We start from the raw sequence: 8,763 nt of genomic DNA, 5'->3' as shown, positions 1-8,763 counted from the left end.
CAGAAGACAAAAAAATACTAGGAACACTCACCAAAATGGAAGGACAGACTTCCACATGTCAGGCTGTACCATAGATCACATCTATGGTATACCATTTGTTATATACTTAAGTTAAAAGGATAAAAGAAACAAACATGGTGCCTCGAATTAAGTGGCTTCATGTCAATCAGTGTGGCCATACCCCAAACTTATTTCCTTTGTAATGCTAGTAATTTGGGTCTTTTAATGTGAAAGCATGTGGACTGACTTGCTTTTGGAGAAATGCTAACAGTAGCAGCTTTGCATACTCCCTCTATTCCTAAATCAACAGACTGAAGACAAATCTGTCTTTTTTTTTTTAATACCTTAAAACAGCGGTCTCCAACCTTTTTTGCGCCACGGACCGGTTTATGCCCGACAATATTTTCACGGACCGGCCTTTAAGGTGTCGTGGATAAATACAACAAAATAAAACTAGTACCGGTACTGAAAAATACAAGAGTTATTCATAACACATGTGAAAAGACCCAGGAAAACCGAGCTAACGATAACAAAATAACGCTGAAAACCGATTAAAAACCCTGAAAACCATGTATTTCACACCTGAGCCTCAACTCTCGTGGCCCGGTACCAAACGACTCACGGACCGGTACCGGTCCGAGGCCCGGGGGTTGGGGACCGCCGCCTTAAACCCTTAAGTTTTTAAGTAGCAGTAGTAAAGGTTAGTAAAGATTTTTTAATAGATGCGTAGAATAGAATGCGTTACAAATGTAGCAGCTCTATTCTTTGATCCACTGAATAAACTAAAGCTCGAAATAGACTTGCTACTTCCTGGAAACATGCCAGGAAGTAGCAAGACCCAAGGATAATTTAACTTTTAGACCCAAGGATAATTTTGGTGCCTTTGTTCTCATCATTCAGTGACCTTGTTGACTGAACATAAAGTTTGTGCGACTGGCTCAATCCTTCATTGGCTGACTGCAAAGTTGACAAATCAAAGTGGCAGACCTCCTTGGGGTTGGGGCTCGTTGTAAGGATGCTGGCTTTTGTGTACAGAGATGGATATCAATGACATGTTTAAAATGTTTATCCTATTTTAGTGAGACGTGATGAGGAGTCACCTGTCGTTAACCCCTGCTGATGTAAATATAGAAAGAGACTTTATTTTGTTTATAAGAGCTTGTGTAATTTAAAGGTGTACATTTCTTTATGTTTTCACAGTTTTGTGCTTTTTTGTTGTTGTTTTTTCAAAAGATATTAAAATTGCTTGTGGTAATTGTCTGTGGTGTGACTTTTTTTTAAACATATATATATTTATTTATTTATTAGGGGTGCAACGATACACAAAATTCATGGTTCGGTTCGTTCGATACTTTGGTGTCACGGTTCGATATTTTTTCGATACAAAAAATGTTCATGCTTTTTTAATTAGTCATTTATTAAAATTATATATATATATATATATATATATATATATATATATATTTTTTTTTTTTTTTTTTTTTTTTTACTCAAAAGTACAATTTTTAAATTGTGTTGCTGAAACAACAAAGTAATAAAAAAAAAAAAATCTATCTGATCGAGAAATCCCTCATCCTTGGAAAAGAGAGTTTATTACAGTGAAATGGCTCTTTCCAAAATAAAAGCTATACTATACGCTTCTTCTGGGCTATATTCTCAGCAGCATATTAAACATATCAGGTCCCCATAAGGAGAATCATGTGCTAATGGCTGTCTAAATCAGCGGTCTCCAACCTTTTTTGCGCCACGGACCGGTTTATGCCCGACAATAGTTTCACGGACCGACCTTTAAGGTGTCACGGATAAATACAACAAAATAAAACTAGTACCGGTACCGGAAAAAAAGAAGATTTATTCATAACACATGTGAAAAGATGCAGGAGAACCGAGTTAACGATAAAAACGATAACAAAATAACGCTGAAAACCGATAAAAACCCTGAAAGCCATACATTTCACACCTGAGCCTCAACTCTCGCGGCCCGGTACCAAACGACTCACGGACCAGTACCGGTCCGAGGCCCGGGGGTTGGGGACCGCTGGTCTAAATGACTCGGGTAAAGTTTGTAGCATGCGTGCTTGTTGTTTCTGTCTGCTTCCACTTGTCTTTGCACTAGGATGATGTCAGCATAAATGTGCAGTCATATTCGTTGTGTTCCCACTAGTGCTGTCAGCGTTAATCTGAAATGACGTTAACGCCACAACACGGCAAATCTCCGTTAACGAGCTACCGCGGATCGCGCCGTGCATAGGGCTGGACGACGTCAACACGTTAACGAGCAAACTGCGCTAACGCACTAGTTCCCACCCATGTAATTGAGCATTGCGTGGCACATCCGACATACTGTTTTACTTTAGTCCATGATGCGCTTATCTTCAGGGTCATACTTCACATGAAGACCAAAATAGTTCCAAAGGCCAGATCTAGGGTTTCCAACTCCCTGAAAAATAAATAAGGGACACCTCGTGGCCAGGGCCTGGGGAACCCAGTTCATCCTTCCCAGTGTGGTGAATTTTGTAGATCTTTTTTTTTGTGTGTGAAATTATTTTTTAACCATTTGACTTGAATTTGATTTAAGCAGATGCATATTCTTTGTGATATGACCATATGGGAAACAAATGATCATTTAGCCATTTATTTTTAGCTCAAAATGACAACATTAACACAGTAAAACAGGTCTCTTTCTTAAACAGAAGCCTGTCATGCTTAACTTTTGAGAATATAAGTAAATCTTTCTTTAAAAGAACTCTGTCCTGCTTAACTTAAAATTATATAAATTAATAGAAAACAACAGAACGAAAAATATTCTTGTGTGGCTGTGCAGCATGTGGTCTGAACACAAGCGATGGAGGCACAACTTGTAGAACTTTGGAAAGCTCATCCGAGCCTTTTCGATGTGGCATCACAAAATGATCACGACCACAACAACCGTGAAAATAGTTGGATTTACACTGCTGCTCAATCACAGCTGCCTGATCAATGTTTTTCATTAGCAATTTAGCAAAGTTGATGGCGGTGGTGTGTCTGTGTGAGTGAAAGACAGAGAGAACAAGCGACAGATTTTCTGTTATAACCTTCATTTTATGTACGCACAGTTTGAGCACTCAGGTCGCATCAGAGCATCGGGCGGTATAGTGTGAGACCCTGCATCGTGACCTACCAACTTCTAACCCCTGCGAGTCAATCGTGCAGTTTGAGCAGGAGCTGAATAACGTGACTGAAAAAATCGCACAGTGTCTGCCCAGCATTAGGTGTACTGTCATCCGAGACTTGCACCGCAGTGTCAGCGTTTGTTTCCCTGTTGGCCATGCTTGTTGTTGTGGTCATCTGTTGTCTTCCGGTATTTTCTCCGTAAGAGACCTTTCCTCGACCAATGAGATGAGCGGTAATCTGAATTGTCATACTCGAATTGTCATAAGTGTGCTGTTAGCTCATTGGTCACAAAGCAGGAGAGGGGCTGGGAATTATGTTTTCAAACAAAGCGTTAATTCCATTAAAAGTTATAGACTACTTTTGAGTCTCACTGTATTACGGGACAAAGTGCGTCCCTTATTAGCTCAATACGGGACGTGTACTTTTGTTTCTAAATACAGGACGATTCCGTTTTTTAAGGGACGGTTGGCAACCCTAGCCAGATATGAATGAGGGGGGGGGGTTCAATTTGCCATGCAACGAGCTTAGCTTCTGTCTTGCTAGCTTGCGCTGCGCTCAGTGGATCTGCGCTCGACAGTGCAGCCTAGGCGGAGTAGTCGAGCGCAGATCCACTGAGCTCTCAACAAAGACAGCATCGTCAGAAGAAAAGTTGATAAAATAAATTAAAAATTTGTATTGTTCGATACATATGCGTACCGAACCGAAAGCACTGTTTCGAACGGTTCAATATCGATACGAATATCGTTGCACCCCTAATATCTATCTATCTATATATATATATATATATATATAGATAGAAAGATAGATAGATAGGTCGTCTGGTTGGTTGTTCTGGATTTACATTGCTTCTCATCATCATCACATCTGTTAGTGAATTCCCGGCCTGCAGTGGTCCGTATCTATCAAAAGTACTCCAAAGAAGGAACAGTGGTCAACCAGTGACAGGGTCATGGCTATATCACACTTCTTCAGAAACATTTTGCTCTTAGTCTGTCTGAAAGAAATTTCAACCAATCAAAAGTTATCACATGTATTTCTGGGGTTCTGAGTAAGCGAAGGTCAGGATGAGTGGCTGTCATATTTTAGTGGACTCCTGCTTGCTCCAGTCTGTGTGTAGGTGGACATAAACACACACACAAACAGACTAGCATGTTTTTTTTGTTCGTTTGTTTTTATTATCTTTGAGAGGACATCTATTGAATTAATACAAATTCCTTTAACCAGCTCCACCATATTCTGATAGATAGATGCCAATTTATAGAAAATTATAACAGTTGAAGCCATTATATATCATTCAAACTGCATCAGCCTACAATTGAGTCTGCAGTGTGTTCGGTAGTGACTGCTCCTTTAGTGTGCCAGTGTCGCCATCTGCTGGACAGGACCAGTGTGGCTGCCAGCTAAATACAGTTGCAGCTTGTTATCAACTGCAGTTGCTGAGAACACAAGAAAGCCCCTTTTGGGCTCTCACATTGTTTCCTCTGATTTTCTTGTTGCTGTGTCTGTCTCTTTCTTGCCAGTGTCAATGCTCACTCATGAGTTCCAGCCTCAGTGTTCAGTCAGCCTGCATGCCTGACATTCATCCAGACACCAACAGCTATGAAATCACTGTCTACTGTTCAGTATGTTGGAAAACGGCATCAGTGTTCCTGCAAGATCCTTCAGACGTCTCAAGTCTTCAATTCAATTCAGTTCAATTCAGTTTTATTTATACAGCACCAAATCCCAACATCAGTTGCCTCAAGGCGCTTTATATTTTCAAAAAAGATTTTCTTTTCACAATGTCACAAATGGAAATCAGATTATTATTCTCCTTTCTAAAAAACAAAACAAAACAAAAAACAGTTAAATTGTTACTTTAAAAGTATACGTTTTATATAAAAGCCAATCTGGGGGGATTTCTTTGTATACAAGTAAATTTGCAGGTTTAAACTGTAACTTTTCCTCTTTTAGTGGAATTGGGCCAAAATTCCTTCGTAAGGACTCGAGAGACTGAGACAAAAAAACATTTACATCGAGTCGTTGCTGCTTTGACAAGCTGTTGAATCGTGGGAGCATTTTTTTATTCTTTAATTAATTAATTAATTTTTTACACGCTGTTTCTGCATTTCTGCTTTATTTTTGCTAAATAAATAAAGACAGGGCATAATATATAATGAGTTGCTGTTGTTCACCTCAGACTGTTTTTACCGACTTTTATGACCTGGTACAGACTAGATCTTTTTTATTATGTCCTGATGATAAGCAAAACCTTTTAGGTGGTACAGGGTGTGCACTCTTTTTACTCTGGCTGTATTTTAATGACGAAACTTGTGGACCTACTGTTGTTAAGCATGACTAGACTAAGCATCGTATATCATTTTCTATTTATATACAATCTTTTCGGTTAAATTAGGCCTGTGTGTCATCATACTATACTATTCAAAGTGTATCTATGTTCTTCATTTCGGCCTGGACGAGCGGATGAAACTTTGCATAAACATCGTGTAGAGTAGCGGTCCCAAACCTTTTTTGCCCCACGGACTGGTTTATGTCTGACAATAATTTCACGGACCAGCCTTTAATAAAACCAGTACCGGTACCAAAAAAACCAGAAGATTTATTCATAACACACGGGAAAAGACCCAGGAAAACCGAGTTAATACTAAAAACCGATAAAACCATACATTTCACACCCGAGCTGGCGTGGCCCGGGGACCGATGATTTGACGGACACGTGAAGTTTGGAGATCTGTAGCGATTAACTCTGCAGAAACTTAGTGACCTCTGCACTTTTACACCTCAACATCTGGTGACCCCGCTCTGTGATTTCACATGGCCTACTACTTTTTGGCTGAGTTGTTGAGTTTCATCCCCAGTGGCTTCCACTTTGTTTACAACAGTTGTCTGTGGAATATTTAGTAACAAGGAAATTTCACAATTGGAATCGTTGCACAGGTGGCATCCTATCACGGTACCACGCTGGAATTCACTGAGCTTCTGAGCGACCCGTTCTTTCACAAATGTTTGTTGAAGCAGTCCCAATGCCGAGCTGCTTGGTTTTATCCTGCGGCCACAGAAATGACTGGAACGCCTGAATTCAGTGGTTTGGATGGCTGAGTGAATACTTTTGGCAGTTCCTCGGAGAATGGCACAGTCTGAATTTGGAGTTAAATTGTTGGGATGTCCAATTTTTGAGAAGATTGTGGTTTTTATTTGGCACAAAAACTGCCCACAGTTAAGGTTTTACTAAGGTGATCACAGCAGGCCTCTTCATTCCCACAGAAGCAGTAAGGTTGAACTTTTCTCAAACACTACTCCTGGATTTTGGCTTGTTTTTTCTTAAATCACTAATAACACAGTGTTACATGTCATGTATTATTCATCCAAAGTTGTTTACACTTATTTTTTAGACCCGCTAAGGACCATAAGATTTTTAATATGTCCTGATACATAAAACCTTAGGAGGATGCATTTTCTTTCTCATGTGGGTAAAACAAAAAAGGTGTGAAAGGTTCCACTCCTAGGGAAGTTAGGGATCATTAAAATAGTCTGTGTGTTTTGGCAGGATGTCCCCCATCACAAGTTTTGTAGTTCCTTCCTCCCATCAGGGCCAAATTCACAGAGTCAGCTGAGGCAACCGACAAATCAACAAGTCACATGCTAGTACATAACAGGACAAATCAAAAGCCAAACAAGGTCTTTTAATACCATTTCATTCTTTTTAATGGAAATATTTACTAACAACAGTTAAATAATCTTGCCACTCCTACAGAGGTGTGAAGGATCACTGTACAGTAAGCTTTTCACAGTATTTCTTACAATATTTACATCCCCCATCATCATCTCCTTTAGCAGTGGATGAGTACATTTACAAAGTCACATCTGCAAACCAAGCGCTGTGTCCTTTTACACAGCACTCTACCTTTCAAGTCAAAGCACTTACAAAAAGTATATGTCAGCATACAAAGAAAAAAAAGTCAGTTTTCTGAACAGTATTTTGTATAATTAAGTTAGTACATTCACGCACACAAACATAGTTAATCTCAAATTAAATGCAATGCAAACTGAAGCTAACTGTTTTGGTATGACTGGACTGCAACAAACTAAGTGTGGAGTGCAGCTTTAGAATCAATAATAAACAAACTGATTTTAAAACAACCGTATAAAGTGACGACATTATGACAGTGAACAGTTTCAATGGCCAGCGTGGAACAGCAAATTCAGACAGCCGGTCTCAGCAGTCGACACAAAAACACATGAAATGGATGCATTTGTCTGGAAATGGGGATCAGAGTCAAGCTCATTTTCTGTTTGCTGTCACCTTACCCAGCGCCCAGTCTAAAGAGAAAAAGTTGTTGCAGCATTGTGAATACAGATGCAATATTGTGTCAATATCGTGGATCAAATATCAGGTTTCGCTTTCTTGTCACGTTCGTTTTAACACTGGTTGGATGGATTTATCACAGTTGAGATGATGTGTTGACAGCTCAGTTAATGGAGTCTTATCTCACATTAGCCATCTCTGTCTCCACTCCCTGTTTGAGGAAGTGCACTCACAGACTGAGAGCAGTGAAAGACTTGTGCAAATAAATAAAGCCAAACATTTTTTATTTGGTCTATTTGTCCGGGCTAGTTGTTTTTTTAAAATTTGTTCTATTTGGCCACATGAAATCTGATCACTGCATCTTTAATGGGTGATACTACAGCAGTGGGTAAGGTGACCAAAGATCCAAACAGCTGCTAAATAAATGCAAAGATTTGTTGGAATGTGTCTTCAATTCATCTCCCACACACTCAGCTTCATCTTCTGTTAGCGTATAAGAGACAATGTTACAGGAACCTAAAATGCCTTCCCTTCAAAAAGCTGTCAGCAGCCTGTATAAGTGTCCTCTGAAGGGAATGGAGATATTCACCCAGTGCTCATGGAGTGCGAATGCCCTCTTTATCCCGGCTGATGTCCTACCTGGGTATTAGAATTGTGTGTTCAAGCAGCAAATTCACCAATTTGGCCTTTGCAAATGCACCAAGCTGATTACTTCACTGTTAGTGGCATAAAATAAGTCTTTTGATAACATTTAAATAATAAAACTCACTAAGTGAAGTAAAAGACTCCTGAATATGTGCCAGTGTATGCATCAATAACTTTTAAACCCAGTGAGTTTTGTACTGTTACAATCAGTTCTTATTCACACTGAGGAGAAGAGAATTATTTTACCTAAAGTTAAGAACGATTAAAGACTTCAGATATTAACAGCACTCCTCAGAAAATCCCTCTCGGGTTAAATGTTCTGAATGAAAGCCATTAACATGCTTTAGTCCCTCTCTCCTGCAGCTCAGCTGGTGAATTATTAAGCCTTCCAGTTACACGACACCAGCAGTAGAGGACAAAGGTCAGAGCTCCCTCTTTGGTGCCAAGGAGGAGTAATACCCCATGACTTCTTTAGAAAGCTGCCAGTTCTGCTCCGCTTTTAGCCAAGTTTGGCCAACGGTGATGGAAACGAAAGGTTCCACCCCAACAGCTCTACCCTCTAGTTTTGCACTGGGATGCCCTGCAGTGACTGGGATGCCCTGCAGTGACTGGGATGCCCTGCAGTGACTGGGATGCCCTGCAGTGACTGGGATGCCCTG

The sequence above is a fragment of the Simochromis diagramma genome, unplaced genomic scaffold, assembly GCF_900408965.1.
Source record: "Simochromis diagramma unplaced genomic scaffold, fSimDia1.1 OVJJ01000646.1, whole genome shotgun sequence".
NCBI lineage: Eukaryota > Metazoa > Chordata > Actinopteri > Cichliformes > Cichlidae > Simochromis > Simochromis diagramma.
Note: the sequence above shows the minus strand (reverse complement) of the source record.